Here is a 16,718-nt window from a genome sequence, read left to right as displayed (position 1 = left end):
GGTTCATGCAGCTCTGACTGTGTGCTTGCTGAGTACCTGGCACACACCGGGTTCATAATAATTGTTTGACTGAAGTTACTTGATTAAATACAAAACAACAAAGCACCAGGCCTCAGCATCAATAGGCTCCAGGGTCTGGCGGCCCCTGAGACTCTGAGACCAAGAAAAACAGATATTTCGAAGGACAGGAGAAGGCCCAGGACCACATCATTCATTGGGAGGTCCCTCCAACTCTGGTCCAGCTCTCACTAGGGGAGGGTGGCTATCATCCCTTTCGGCTTCTGTGTAGTACTAAATATGGCCAGCAGGGAGCGCTCACCACACATAGATGAGCACTTTCCTCCACAGCTGGAGGGACAGAGTTTGGACCCCTGACCAGCACAGAACCTGGTGTGGGCATGGTGCGTGGGGAGGCACCTGGTTGACTAGGACCTGTGGCCTTATGCAGCCCTATAAGGGCCTCCTCCCTCACAGGGACTCCCTGCCTCTCCCAATGTTGTCCTGGCTGTGCCCCTCAGAACAGACTGCCACTTCTTTGGATTAGATTTTCCTTTCTGAGAACGCTTTTAATAGCACTAACTTTTAATGGAGATGTCTAGGCAAGGGATCTCAGGCATGGACCTGGTGCAGCTACTGCCATAGGCTGGAACAGTGGAGTGGGGTGGCAGCAGGTCTCTGAATGTCACTTACTGTGAGAGGCTGTAAGGGCAGCCATGAGAGCCACTCAAGAGGGCTGGCTCTCTCCATGTCTTAAGCAATTTCTTCAGCATTCAGAGCCTCGGACTGCCCACTTGTAAAACGAGAATAACTGAGTATATATGAAATGCTTAGTCCAGCAATATACCTTAATGGGTAAAAGCACTTGCCACCAAGCCCGAGGATCTGATTGAGATCCTGGGGACCCACACTGTAGAAGGACAGACCAAATCCTGAAAGTTGTCCCCTGACCTCTATATATGCCGTGGCACACATACATGCATATATGTGCAAGAACACACATGCACACATGCATACATACATACATACATACACATACAGAAAGCTGAAAACAATGGTGTGCAGCTCCTTGGAGTTATCTTACATGCTGTTTATTGCATTGCCTGCATGCTGTCACGGGAGACAAAGAGCCCCTGAAGGAGAGGAGACCCTCTAAGGAAGGGAAGGAGGCAATCAGGAGGCTTCCTGGGAGAGGTGCCATGAAATACAAGACCAGTAAAAGCCTGGAGCCCTCCAGCCAACCTGACCTCTAAGAGACAGGATGAGATGAGGTGTTTGGGGAACTTCCCTGGGCCCCCACACAAGCCCCTGTGGGGCCGAGAGGGCACTGGGTCACAGGATAGCCAGGGTCAGGGCTGAACTGTGCCGGATGTTGCTAATCCCTGCATCCATGCCAGGCAGCTTCTAGCTGCAGGAAGCTCTGAAGGGCTCCAGGACCGCAGCTGTTGAATGCAGGCCAGGCCAGCATGAGGAGGCCTCGCCTGGCCCAGAATGCTTGGGGAAAGAGAGGAAACAGCAAAGGGACCACTGCCAGGAGCCTGGGGGCTGGAAGTCTCTGCAGTGCCCAGATGTCAGGCGACAGGAGCTGGGGCCAGGCAGCCTGGAGTTGGAGGCAGGTATGAGAGACCTGGAGAAGTTGATTTATTAGGGATGATGAAAGAAGCTAAATATGTTTGCAGCTCAGCGATGACTCAGGCGTTCCCCAGGGGTTCGAGAGAATGAGCATCAAAGAACCAAAGGCAAGCCTCCTCCTACCAGGGCACTTCCAGGTCCCTCCCCACCTCCCCGCAATAGAAAACAGCCACTCTGGCCCACAAAGCCCAGGCACCAGCTGACCTCACCCAGAATGGCTGAAGGAAGACCCCTCAGATAGAGAGACAGGTTCAATCCTGGATTTTCTCCACACTACTGTGTGATCTTAGGGCAGTGGCTGACCCTCTCTGTACCCTCGTTCACCAGAAAGCACTGATTCCACAATGGACTAGGCCCCGCCTCCTTCTCTCTTCCCATTGGCTTCTCCCAGAGGCTGATGGATGCTTCCTTTACCAGAAAAGCTCCCAACTGCTCTCCAGGAGAGAAGCCAGACTCCACAGAACCTGAAAAAGGGAGGGCAGCTTTTCAGTGCCAAGCTGCAGGCCTGGCGCTGGGACCCAGGATAAACAGATGTCACAGGGGTAGAAGAGCAAGAAGGGAGTGGTTGGGGGACATCCCAGCCTGCAGGAGTACCCTAGGAAGTGCAGAAATCCCCCAAACAGCAGCTAGACACGGGTGAGAAGTAGGGAGTGGTTTGGTGGACAGTGGGGACCTATCTTAGAACAACAGGATGTGGAAGCAACAGAGAGGCCTGTCTAGCCAGGCGTGCACAGCCTTAGACTGTTGGGTAGTGGCCAGAGTCTCTCTAGGGACGCTCCATCAAGATGGATTGAGGAAGACACGGGGGACTGGCAGGTATGTAAGGAAGCTGGTGACTGGGCTGGGCAGCAGCATGAATGTCAGGGGGCCTCCAGACTCCACAACAGCCTGGTACAGGGCTAGGTTCAGGATGAACAGGTCACAGTCAGTGGAGGGGGCGCAGGTTCCCGTGTTGGGACTGATACCTAGGCTAGACCGGAAGTCCTCCCCTTCCTCTGCTGTACCTCCTTTTGCCTTCCTGATAGTCCCCTCTTGATCTTGTCCTGTCTCCCTTTCTTGCTTATCCTGCCCTGGCCCAATGGCACATTGTAAGTAATTGCATACCTGGGTTTAAATCCTAGCTTCTCAATGGCCGTGTGGTTCTGGGCCATATTAACTCATCTTCTGCCACTGGAAGCTGGGGATTCCCCACTCTAATCCTGGGACCCAGAGCCCATAGCTGGTCTGCTGGCTCAGGACAGCCCCAAGGAAGAAGTAGACTTTCTATGGGTCTCAGAAGTCCCTGGCCCTTCCCAAGCCCACTGGCTTCTCTGTGATGTAGCCTTAACAACTTTGCCACTAATGATCCCAGAGGATCCCTTGAGTTTCATTTTCTTACTTAGGAGAATTGTTTTGTGGCTTTGGTTGCTTGAAACAGTCTTACAATTCTAGACAGGCATAGAATTCATGGGCAGTCCTCCTGCCTCGACTTCTTGAATACTGGGATTACAGCTATCTGAGACAGGGCCTCACTCTGTAACCCCGGCTAGCCTCAACTCATGGTGACTCCCCCTCCTCAGCCTCTGAAATTCTAGGGTTCCCAGTTGCACCTTCTCACTCAGTCTCCCCTTCATTTCTAGAAGACCCAGTATTCCATAGTAGGCACAGACAGCCCAGCCCACCTGAGTCAGCACTGATGCCACAGCCCAAGATGCAAGTACATACCAGCCACTCTGCCAGGGCCTCTGCCAGCGTGTCCTGTTCCTCCTCCTGCATTCTCCAATGCGGGGACAGTTATCCTGTGTCATAGAGTGCCAGTCCAGCTCTTCCCAAAGACTCCAGCCTTTCTCTTGCCCCAATAATGTGGTCATAGCTCAGTTTCTAGTGCAACAGCATGGAGGTCTGGGACTTCCCTCAAGAAGGGTGAAAGCACTGTGCGGCTGGCTCCAAGGCACTCCATCCCATCTCCTGTTTAACCAGAGCCCCAGTCAAGGGTGTGTTAGCCAGTAACAAGAGCCTGCTTTCCTTCCTTCCTCCCTCCCTCCCTCCCTCCTTCCCTCCTTCCTTCCTCCCCTCCTCCCCTCCTTTCTTCCCTCCCTCCCTTCCTCCTTCTTCCTTCCTTCCTTCCAGAGGAAACAAAAGCTCCTCATTGCTAAGGCGCCAACACACAGGCCCCCTTGAGGAAGCCAAATGCAGAAGATTGCTCCATCTTCTGAACACATTGCTTCCTCCCAGCAGCCCACAGGGAGACAGGACCATTCCCATCCAAAGGATGACTGTTGGGAATGGATTGCTTAATACAGTGGTGCTGGCCAAGTACGGGCTGGGAGGAAGCTGAGGGTCAGGTCCCAACCTCCACAGCCTGCCCATCCACTGAGGCTTAAATCTATCCATCCCTTCTCCATAAAGTAGTGGTTCTCAACCTTCCTAATGCTGTGACCTTTTAATTCAATTCCTCATGTTGTGGTGACCCCCCAAACCATAAAATTATTTTCATTGTTACTTCATAACTGTGATTTTGCTACTGTTATGAATTGTACTGCAAATATCCATGCTTTCTGATGGTCTCAGGCAACCTTTGTGAAGGGATTGTTCAACCCCCACCCCCACAGGGGTCGTGACCCCACTGCCATAAACACTATTCCCTGAGTAAATAAAGGTCCAGAAAGGACCCATCTCTGCTGCAAAGAAATTATAATTTTAATAAAATATCCACCATCCAAAAACTAATGGCATCCTCCATTGAGAAAACTGGACAGTGTAATAGAGAAGAAAATACAAGTCATGAGACTTTAGTACAGCGGATATTGCCAGCATTTCCCAACCTGTCCAGCACGCCCACATGTGTAGCAACTTAGGTCTCTGAAGTGGTACCGCAGATACAATTTAGTGGTCTGCATCTGCTTTAGTCCTGTGATGTTCCCATATCCCACAGGACCAACCAGTCAGGGCAAGCGAAGGCATCCTTTAGTAACAAGCCCTAAGGCTTGCTGTTGTGTAAGCAATTTCCTGCCATACGAGCGATACAATGTTCCATCCTAAGGCAGCTCCTTAAGACACAGGTTGTTCTAAGCGATACAATGTTTCATCCTGGATGTTAAGACACAGGTTGTTCTAAGCGATACAATGTTTCATCCTGGAGGTTAAGACACAGGTTGTTCTAAGCGATACAATGTTTTATCCTGGAGGTTAAGACACAGGTTGTTCTAAGCGATACAATGTTTCATCCTGGAGGTTAAGACACGGGGTTGTTCTAAGCGATACAATGTTTCATTCTGGAGGTTAAGACAGGGGTTGTTCTAAGCGATACAAAGTTTCATCCTGGAGGTTAAGACAGGGGTTGTTCTAAGTGATACAATGTTCTATCCTGGAGGGCAGCTCCTTAAATTCAGAAGTAGGAAATCCCTGAAACCAGCCAGATTCACTTGGCCCCTCCTTCAGCATCTCTCAGCAGTAAGGACTGCTCTCCAAGCTGAGCTGCCTGGAAAGGACCCTCTCAAGCCCGACCAGCTGCCTACAGACTGTGCAGTGGGCTCCAGGTTGCCAGCTTTTGTGAGCTGTCACCCATGCTGGGATGGGCATTGGTGAGGAGGCTGTCTTTGAGTCATTTCTGTCCCTATAACTCTTCACCCACACTTCTGTAAATAAACGCAATAAACTCAGTGGCTCACCAACTGGACTAGACTTTGGTGGTAGTCATACTTTGGTCTGTCATTGGTTTCCCATCTGGGATGAATAGGCCTTTGTCTGCATCTTCGCAGGAACAGTATCACACAACACTAGTGATAAAGGGTGTGTCTAATGCTATCATGTAGGGAGTAGAATAGGGGTCTCTGTCACAGGAATTCAGGACCCATCCTGGCACAGACCACCAGGAGCGCTGTCTGAGAAGGACAATCATTCCCTATCACATTTCACTGGCAACGAAAGGTCATGTGGTCACCTAGCTTCAAGAGGAGTGAAGTACCATGATACTCCCTGCCCTGAGGGAGGACAGAATGGAACAATTCTGCCTGCAGCATTACCAGCACTTCCAGGTCGGGTGGCCACGTGTCCGCATTTGCTCAGGACTGAGGTGGTTCTAGGATCAGAATGCCCTTTGATAACCCTGGGAAAAGCCTTGGGCAGAACTGAAACTCACTGTGCCATACTGTACAGCCTTCACAAACCGCCTTTTTACTACACAGCAACCATACTACCCAACCCCATAGCTCTCACGGCTGGAGACTTAGGTTGCTTCCAGTCTTATATGTTTCTAAACCCAGTGCCAGGCTACAGAGATGGCTCGGCAGGTCAAGGGACCTGCAGGAGAAAGGGAACTAAGATAATCAGATGGGTATTGTTTAACCCCTGTTGCATACTCCCCCAGAAGGCAGAGGGAGCCATCCCAGCCCCATCACCCCAATGAGAGCTTGAACAAATAGATGTGTGGCCCCAAGGTTTCCACTCAAGTCTTGGGCAGAACCTACCAGTGTGGTTTCTAACATGTTCCTAGGCCACGTTGAGGGTTCTAAGACCACACTTTTGAGATCTATCAACTTAGCTATTCTATGCCACCTGTTTGTCACCTGACAGCTGATGGCGAGGTGACTCATCCCTTCTCAGTTTCCTCACCTGTGAGTTGGGGCCCGGCTGGGAAGTACCACATGGCAGGCTTTGAGGGGACGCCCAGGCTTGTGACGAGCTGTTGAAGACAGTGAGTGTTCTTCAGTGGTAGATTAAATAACTGCATGTTTTAAAATATTTGTTCATTTGAATGGAATTACATTTATTAAAATTTCCATGGCTTTCAGAGCTGAGTGGGAATGAATTATCTCTGTGCCGTGGCTAAGCACGTGCGTTTCCTCTCACGCGTGAATCACCAGCTCCTGCCTTTTGCCCGTTGTCTGCAGAGCCCCTGCCCTTCCCCACCTGCTCCATCCAGAGCAGACAACCCACCCCCACAGTCTTCTTGTGAGATGTGCACAGAACAGGAAGCCAAAACCACTCACCCCGCTTCTGTGTTTATTCCCCCTGTCAAGGTCAAGCTTAGTGGAGGACTTGGTCCAAAATATGACAAAAAGAAAGAAAGTGGGTTTGGAGGATGGCGCTTCCTGCTTCGTGATGGCTGAACGGGGAAGGGGGTGCCCTCTGACTCACTCCAAACTATCTGGTCATGACAGAAGACAAAGTCAGGAACTGGGGTCTCTCTGTTCTACACCCACCCCCACATTAGGCTCCGCCGTATGCTGTCATGTCCTCTCCCTCCCCACTGGAAGGTTCCTGGGAGGTCCCATTGCCCACTACCAGCTGGAAGCAGGGGCACAGGCTTTAAGAACAGTCCCCAATTGCTCACATTCAGAAGACAGAGGCAGGCGGATCTCTGGGGACTCTGGTCAACACAGTGAGTTCCAGGCCAGCCAGAGCTACAGAGTGAGACTGTCTCAAAACAAACCAACAAAGAGACAACTGGCCTCATAAACCAGTATGGTGCCATGTGTCTGTAATCCCAGGAGACAGGAGTTGGTGGAGAATCAGAAGTTCAAGGTCACACTTAGCTACATAGCAAGTTCCAGACCAGTCTGGGCTAGAGGAAACCCATCTCAGAACAAACAAGAATGGTCCCAGTTTTAGACAAGTCAGTTGGGTTAGCTGAGTCCCATGAGCCTTGACTCTCTAGGTCCCTGTTCTCTTGTACATACTTTGTCCAAGGGGCTGGAGAGATAGATGGCTCCGTGGTTAAGATCACTGGATGCTCTTCCAGAGGACACAGGTTCAATTCCCAGCACCCATGTGACATTTCACAACAGTGTTTGCAATTCCAATTCCAAGGAATGAGATCCAATGTCCTCTTTGGCTTCTGCAGACACCAGGGAGATAAACATACAGGAAAATTGCCCATACACATAAAATAAAATAATAAAACAATGTCCAGGTCAGAAGGAGTTAAATAGATCACAGCTACCACAGCCGCTAAATGGGGTTTGCTGCTCTGTCCAGTCCTGTTCCCGGGGTGATGGCCTTTTCCTCTACTTGAACTGATAATGGCCAACCCTCCAGGAAGGCTCCCACAGGGTTCCCTGCCACGCTGCCACCGCTGTCACCACGGGAGTCCAGTGTTTAAAAGCATTTGAAACGCCACCCAGAGGCTACAGAGAGGGTAGGATGCCATTCTTTAGTCATTAAGGAAGACAAATGAAAAGATGGGGGACTGAGGCACTTGGGAAGCAGGCAGTTTCTCCAGGCACACCCCTGGTGAGAGCTCACAGTGACCCTACAGATGGAGGAGTCTTGAAGCTCTCAGGTCTTCCCACTTGGGGAGCCGTTGGGGAAAAACCCTCTTCTAGATGGGGGACTCGGGGTTGATTTTCCTCTCGGTGCCTTCTGACTGATCTGGGTATCCTGTGAGCGAGTTCACTGTGCAGGCATCCCAAGGTGGGAGAAAGAGGTACCCAGTACAGATAAGACTAGGGAAGGGGACTCAGCTTTGGACAGCACTTTGGACCAGTCTACTCTGGAAGCCAAAGACACTTGTGGACCACCATCCAAGGAGCCCCAGTCCTGTTGCCAATTGCCTTGGGATAACCACCAATCAATCATTCTTTTTATAGCTGGGTGGTGGTGGTGCACACCTTCAATCTCAGCACTTGGGAGGTAGAGACAGGTGGATCTCTGTGAGTTCTAGGCCAGGTTGGTCTACAGAGTGAGTTCCAGGGCAATCAGGGCTACACAGAGAAACCTTGTCTTGAATAAACAAAAACAAATCATGCTTTTTTCCCCCTTAAGACAATTTGTTCATTTGTTTGCTTTGGGACAAGCCATCACACTGTATAGCTCAGGCTGGCCCCAAGCTCACTACATAGCCCAGCCTGGCCTCGAATTCAAAGCCATCTCCCATTGCCCCAGCCTCCCAAGCAGTTTCTTTCATTTTATTGCATTTATTTGGAAGGAGAACCACAACCCAAGGCCAAGCTTTGCTTTGTTTTTTTTTCTTTTCTTCCCTTTTTTCTTTTTAGACTGGATCTCACTATGTAGCCCAGGCTGGCCCCTATTTTTCAGTTAGTTCTCCTGCCTCAGCCTCTGCATGTTGGGATTACAGGTATGCACTTTTATGTTCGGTTCAGACGTCTGTAAAGAGAAAGAAAACAAACATTTCCTGCCTTGTGGAATTTGTATGAGATTGGGCTTTCTGTGTTCGAGCTCACACTGGAATGGTTGTTGTTTTTTGTTTTGTGTGGTTTTTTTTTTTTTTTTGGTTTTTTCGAGACAGGGTTTCTCTGTAGCTTTGGTGTCCGTCCCGGAACTAGCTCTTGTAGACCAGGCTGGCCTTGAACTCACAGAGATCCGCCTTCCTCTTCCTCCCAAGTGCTGTGCACCAATGCAGAGGGTGGAGCCCAGGGCCTCTGTGGGGCTAGGCTGCCACTGCCCACTGAGCTTCATCCCCCTTCCACATGAGCATGCGGGCGCACACACACACACACACACACACACACACACTCCATGGCTGTGTTTAAATACAGCCCATTTGGTGGTGGTGTTTCCATGATAATAGCAAAGCTGGGTAGTTTAGCCCACAAGGTATAACTCCAAAACCCAAAATAAGAATTGTCCAGTCCTTTCCAGAATCTGGCTGCCATCCCTCATCTCTGCTCACGGCTCTTCCTTCTCACATGTCTCTTGTTTTGGTGGCAGTGGTGGCTGGCTGGCATTATTTTGCTGTGATTGCTTTGGTGGGACAGGCAGAGTCCCATGGAACCCAGGCTGGCCTCGAACTCGCTGCATAGCCAAAGATGACTTGGAACTCCTTGGCCTCCTGCCTCCACCTGGAATTATTGGCATTTGCCCCTACATCTTATTTATGCAATGCTGAGAATTGAACCCATAGCTTCACACATGCTAGGCAAGGACTCTACCAGCTGAGCCATGTGTCTAGCCACTTTCTTTTTCATCCCATGGAGGCCACAACCTCAGTCAGTACCTAAATGTCGAAATACAATCTTTCTCTGATCTTACCACTACAGTCTGCTCTTCCTGCGCAGTGGATGGGTCTTTGTCCTTGAATTCTCTTCCTTAGCCACAGTCCGGTGTGGCCCCACATCATCGGCTTGCCCTTCCTCCAAGTCTCATAGCAAGCCCCAAGTCCTGGACACCTCTATAGATCTGCCCCAACCTCCGGGCTGCCCCTGGTGAGATCTTGCTGTCTTTATGAATATGCATGAGCCTCTCCTGTTGCCCTTATGAATATTCATGTGTATCTACTGGTGCTCCTGTTAGCCCAGGGAGCACCAGGACTTGAATTGGTTTTTCTGAACCTTTAGTCCCAGCAAAAGTGTCGACCAGACTTAGCTAACTATGTAATAAATGAAAGCCAGATGGGGGTGGCGCACACCTGTAATGCTGCATCCCAGAGCTGAAGAAAAATGTGACTTGGAGGCCAGCCTGGGCTACGGAAGCAAGGCAAGCACTCTACCAACTGATCCTTGTCTCCAGGCTCTTCCTTTTCCATCCCACACTCTCAGGATAGGTGGCCTGCCCCCGTCTCAAAAAGGAAAAACTAAATGAAAAAGAATGAAATGAGTAACGAATACAGCTAGGATCTCCACTCCCCTCTTTGGCTCAACAACCATCCGAATCTCCTGGTTCCTGCTCTGAAGACCTCAAGCTCTATGCCTATTGTCCTTGTTCACCTGTTTGTACCTGTGGGGGCTGTGGTCCTCCTTGGAAGCTTCGCGGCACTTCAGGAATCCAGGAATATCAGAGAGTACAAGAATATAGGGACTCTGCCCCCATGCCAGGATGTCAGGATGTCAGGCTGGGTGGATCCTGCCAATTCTCCCACTAGGGATGGGCCTCACCTCCCCAAAGAAGACCAGGAGGGCCTCCCTGGCTGCTGGGTTTGATGAGCAGAGGTTTGAAGTGTTTGAAGTTCCGTGTCGGCAGTGCTCAGCTGCAGTGTGATGTGTTGTCTGGCCGGAGCTGGACTAACCTATCCTTCTCCGACCCCAGATTGAGGCTCAGGCAGTCACCCCGGAGCACCCCCACAGCCCCCTCCCAGCCCTCAGCCTAACCTCTCTGCCTTGCTCCTTAACCCGAATAGCTCCTGCAGCTAGCCTGCAACTAAGGCCGCTGTGGGTAGAATGCCAATGAGGCCAGGCCTAAAGCGCCCATCTGGGGACCAGAGACCAGGCAGAGGTTTAGACGAAAGAGGGTGAGGAGGCGGGGCCAGGACAGAGGGCAGAGCTGGGGCAGGAACCACAGTCCAGGAAACAGGTTGGGACCAGGACCAGACTCACTGTAAAACTGCCCCCAGGGTCAAGAAAGGAGACGGGGGGGGGGACTGTCCCAGAAGGTGGGGGGACTTAGGGGTTGGGGAGACAGAGAGATGCAAGAGCATGAAAAAGCAAAGAACCATACCAGTGCCTGAGTATACCAGTCTTCTTCACCTGTGGTTAGGGAGGCTAGAGATTCTGCAGGTCTAGGCAAAGGAAACCCCATTCCAGGCCTGGAGGAAGCAGGCAGAGGTCAGGATAATTAAGAAAGCAGGTGCGGCCAGAGCAGGCAAATCAGAAGACACCAGCCTGCCATGCTTACTGGTGCCCAGAGTCCTGCTGGTCACCCCGCCCTGTCTTTACCTACCCTGGTGCCCTGCCTGATCCCCTTCCCTCCCACCCCACCATTTTCTCAGCCAAGATGTACCCCGCTTTATCTGTCTCTCCAGCCCAGCCTCCCTCAGCAGGGACTCTCTCTCCAACCTTAGGGTTCCATGCTACTGCCCTGGTGTCCTGGTGGGCCAGAGGTGTAAGTTGTTCCCACTAACTGTTTTAAGACCTCACAGTGCCTCCGCAAAGAAGCCTCTGGACCTACTGGTGAGGCTTCTAGGCTTGGGATGTGCCTGGGCCAGGTTCAGTTCAAGGCCCTGGGACTCCAGCTGCACACAGTAGGTGCTTCACACACCCCAGGGCCTTCCTCCTTCTACGTCATCACGTGCGTGCATCCAGATGCCAAGGATGGCTCTTGAGCTGAGCTAAGGTGACTCCATTGGGGAGGCATAGGTGCCACCGCTGTTGGTGGTCTCCCAGGCAGCCCAGCTTGGGAGACAGCTCAGGCTCCTTGAGTCTGCAGCTGGGGCAATCAATCGGTTGCCATGGAAACCGGCCACGAATCAGAGGCAGGCACTTCTTGGCTAAGCCAGCATCACCTACCCACCCACTCAGGCCTGGCTGCGAAGGTCCCTCACTCAGATCTGATAGAGAAGGTACAGAAAGGGAAGGAGTCGGGCTCTGATATAACTCGGAACTTCAGTCTGCACCCCCAGACTCTGCGACCCCCAGTGACTAGGTGGTATCTTGCGGGGACTGACCCTCCCAAGTAGTCCCCTCCCCTTGGGTTTTTACAAGGCTCACTCCTTACATTGTAGCAACAGTTCTCAACCTGTGATCATGGTAGGGGGGTGTCGAATAACCCTTTCAAGAGGGTCTGTATATCAGATATTTAGATTATGATTCATAACCGTAGCAAAATTATAGTTATGAAGTAGCAACAAAAATAAGTTTACGGTTGGGGGTTCGCACAACATGAGGAACTGTATTAAGGGGTCGCAGCACTAGGAAGGTTGAGAACCACTGCATTATAGCCATACCTGTTGTTACTTAGAGCAAGACCTGACGGGAGGGGCCCTGGGCCTGTTGGGCAGAAGGGAAAGCTGAGACACAGTTCGGGAGTCCTGGCAATGTAGGCCTAAGCCCTCTTCCTGAGCCCCAACTCCCAGTCTCCCCTCCTCAGCCTGAGAGATGAAGGCAGTGAAAAAGGAGGGGACAGAGGAACTCTGCCTTCCCACCAGATCAGAACTTGAACTTAGCACTTCCTGTTCCCATTCATGTTAGGCCTACCAAAGGCCATTAGCCAAGCCTGTGGGCCTGCTCCCTCCTGGCCACCCACGCAGCTGCAGCCTCTGACTCCAGCAGGGAGGCCAGAACTGGGCAGAGCCCTGGCTCCATGTCAACCCAACCAAGCCCATCCCTAGGCTCCTCGCTGGGAGAAGCCCGAGTTTCTCCATTTGCAAAATGGGAGTGATTGTCTCTGCCTCACTGAAGAGTAATGAGAAGTCAGCTCAAGGGCAGAGAAAACTTGACAGGGTATCAGGAATGCCATCTAGAGTTCTTGGACATGAGCATGAGGCCAGTTCACCCACTCAGAACCCAGAACTGTCCCTGGGAGCTGACCCTCCCCAAGACACCCACCTCGCTGGAGCGGGGCAAGAAGATGAACACTACCACTATCCACAACCAGCCAGACAAAGAGAATGGCAGGTCCATGTAGAGATGCCCCAACAAGACTCCAGGCACAGCTAGCAAGGGGTCCGATGCCACGCGAGTCTGTCTGATTGCTGCTGTGATGCCCAAATCCATGGGGTCCCCACAAAAGCCAACAAAGGAGACCGAGTCCCATATGTAAAAGCAAAGAGTCTTTATGTTAATCAAGTTTGCAAACTTGGTATTGGGATAACCGGAGAGCCCTGAGCTCAATTAGAATTGGGTTTATATAGTAGTAAAGGTGGGGGTGAGGGGTCTCTGAGGTTCAGGACCCCTGATTGGCTGACATTTGTCTAGGGGTGTCCTGGTGAGGTGCGCTGGCAGGTTCCTTTGAATGGTCTGCTCTTTGGTGGGAGTCGGGTAATCTCAGCTTGTGGGGTTTTCCTGCTACCAGGTATTGCTTCAGGGTAAACTACTGAGACTCAGGCCTCTTATTTAAATTTACCGATGGCCAGAGTCCCAGGTGATAATGGTTGGAAGTAAAGAACTTCCTTTGGGTGACCTGCCCAGACTTAGATTATCAGGGCTGGCCCCCGTGGCCGCCACTGCTGGGCTGTGCACGGGTGACAGGAGGGAAGCCGAGTGGGAGAGGCTGATCAGACCCCTAGAGGACTGCAGAGGGCCCGGCACTGCCACCATCAGACTCCTAGAGGACTGCAGAGGGCCCGGCACTGCCACCATCAGACCCCTAGAGGACTGCAGAGGGCCCGGCACTGCCACCATCACCGGGGAGCAGGCCGCCGCCTTCTGCCAAAGTGGTTGCACAAGTTTGCAGTCCCACCAGCAATGGATGAGGGTACCCCTTTCTCCACAACCTCTCCAGCAAAGGCTATCCTTGGTGTTTTTGATTTTAGCCATTCTGACAGGTGTAAGATGATATCTCAAAGTTGTTTTGATTTGCATTTCTCTGATCGCTAAGGAGGTTGAGCATGACCTTAAGTATCTTTTGGCCATTCGAACTTCTTCTGTTGAGAATTCTCTGTTCAGTTCAGTGCCCCATTTTTTAATTGGGTTAATTATCATTTTAACGTCTAGTTTCTTGAGTTCTTTATATATTTTGGAGATCAGACCTTTGTCTGTTGCGGGGTTGGTGAAGATCTTCTCCCAGTCAGTAAGGTGCCTTTTTGTCTTAGTGACAGTGTCCTTTGCTTTACAGAAGCTTCTTAGTTTCAGGAGGTCCCATTTATTCAATGTTGCCCTTAATGTCTGTGCTGCTGGGGTTATACATAGGAAGCGATCTCCAATCCATAATCCCCAACCCCAGCTCTGTCTGCTGGGATCTAGAGTCTGTGGCCCAAGCCTTGCTCAGCAGGGTGCTCGAGCCCAGTCCCAGCCTAACTGACACCCCTTTCCTCTTCCCCTCAGCGTGGACCTACTATATTCCTGAACAGTCAGAGGCACATTATCAGGGCATGGGGCAGCCTCACACTGGGTTGTCCCCTTCTTAGCCATGAGGCTGGCACAGAGACCTGTGGATTTCTCATGGTTGTGCCACTGGTAAATAAAAGGCAGAGGCAGGGTTTGGACCCAGATGTGAGAGGCTTCAAAGCCAATCTCTAAGGAAGATGCTGGGCTCTCCTTCCCGGGGCTTCACTCCCTTTCTTCCTCCCCGTGGCTCCCGGAGAGCAAGATGAAGCAATAGGACCCAGCTCTCCTCTCTCCAGGTCCTGCTCCTTTTCTTCAGAAAACAAATGGATACACCAATTATACTTTAGTCTTTGCCGCGGGGGGGTGGGGGGGTGCTGACTGGCACTCCGGTAGGAAGAAGGTCTGTAATCAGCCCCAGGGCCAGGTGCCCTCCCCAGCCAGGGCACTTTTCCACATTCTAGAACCTCCTGTGATTAAACACTAATTGCTGCCACGCTCTCAAATTGAAGACTTTAATTTTCCCCCGAAACGAAAAGTACATTTCAATCAGTTCCCTCTCCCAAACCATTCCTCCTCAGGAGCCAGGGTGGAACACAAGCCCCCGGGGACCAAGGAGGAAGCTCCCCCCCACACACACACACAGCTTGCCATCCTCCTCCCCACTCCCCCTCCCCCTGTCTACAGCAGGGTCCTAGGCACTTGGAGTGTGGGAAGAACACTAGAGAGACCCAGGAGCTTTTGGAGGTAGCACATACCTGTGACCCCAGCATTTGGGAGGCTGATGCAGGAGGATTGCCTTGAGTTCTAGACCAGCCTGGGCTACATAACCAGAAACATCACCCCTGGCCTCTAAGGGTAAATCTGGGCAAGAGATTCAACAGGACAGAGAGGCTGGGCCCAAGATCCTCATCTGTCAGGGCCGAGGCTGGACCCTGAGTCAATAGCCTGGAATAGCCTGGGGTCCTTTGTTCTGCAGTTTCTGGGCCTGCAGATTCCCTGGGGTGGGGGTGGGGGGTGGGGAGCGAGTGTTCTGGTTCACATTGGGTGTGAGGAGGGGTCAGGAATGGACAGGGTGCTGACATGCAGCTAGGATTTGAAAACTGCTAAATTGGGGGACCGGTGTGAGCTAATGTGGACACAGAGAGGGTGAGTATACACCCCAAAGTCACATAGCAAATCAGAGGATCAGGCCTGACTGAGGCTAACAATCTCTTCTATTTCTGGATATTTTTAAAGAAGCTGGTGAGCAGAAAGAATGACCAGGCATAATGGCAGGTGCGCAGTCCCAGCTGTTCCAGAGAATGAGGCAGGAGGATCCCTGGAGCCAGGAGTTTGGGAATTCTTCTGATTTTATATGCTGTAGGCATCAGAAAATTGAGAGGGCTGGGAAGCCCTAGTGATCTCTCCAAGGTCTCCAGCATCAACCACAGCAGCGACTAACTGGGCCCCTGCTAAAGAAGACCATCGTTCAAGATCACTTCCTCCCAGACACTTCACCTCCTTCCTAATCTGGCTCTCCTGCTCCTACCCAGTTCACAAAGAGGAAAACATCCCTGCAGGAATCCAAACCTGCAGTGACTCTGTCAGACCACTGGCTAGAACCCAAGATGGGCTAGCCCAGGGCCTAGCTAGGACCCAAGGTGGGCTAGCCCAGGGCCCAACTAGGACCCAGAATGGGTGTGCCCAGGACTCAGCACTCAAAAGCTGTTCTCTCACGCCTCAGTGAAGCTGTACTAGGGTCACAGGGATCCTGGGACCTCCACAGGGAAGGACAGAACTTCATGGGAGGGGCAGGGGTGACACCACCTCTGGACTTTCATATTCTGATACCGTCTGCCCCCACTATGCACCCATTTTTCAGATGGCACATGCCAGCTCCAGTGGCCTGCAGGGGAACTTGAACAGGGATGGGGCAGGCAGGGTGGGAGGTGTGGTCAGCCTGGTGCTCTACTCCCAGGAGGAGAGAGGAGAGAGGAGAGGGGAGAGGATGGGAGAGGAGGGGAGGGGAGGAGAGGAGAGGAGAGAGAGGAGAGGAGAGCCCACCCCCACCCACTTCCCCAACCCCATCCATCCCTCTTGCTTTTCTTTTTCATCCCTTGCCTCTCTCTGGAAAATTACCCTGACTGTGCTAGCCCACACCATAGGTGTACTGTGACGGCTGAACATCCTGCCGCCAGGCATTGTGACTCCAGATGGGTGTCTTAACCTCTCTGGACTTTTAGTAGTGTTCTTGGTTGTTAATGCAATGCTGGTCGGGAAGCTACCCTGGAAGCCCCCAGTGATAGAAGGCCACTCTCTGAGTTACAGGGGAGAACATAAGGTCCTGTTTGCTTTTCTTCTGCCTGTGTTTGTTCCTTTCTGCGAACACCTTGGAGGGGAAGTCGTTGGCAAAGCAGGCTGCCTCCAGGGAGGGAGTCTGGTCCCTGGGGGAGGGGAGGGGAGCCTCCGTAT

Source organism: Chionomys nivalis, chromosome 17 (genome assembly GCF_950005125.1).
Source record: "Chionomys nivalis chromosome 17, mChiNiv1.1, whole genome shotgun sequence".
Lineage (NCBI taxonomy): Eukaryota > Metazoa > Chordata > Mammalia > Rodentia > Cricetidae > Chionomys > Chionomys nivalis.
Note: the sequence above shows the minus strand (reverse complement) of the source record.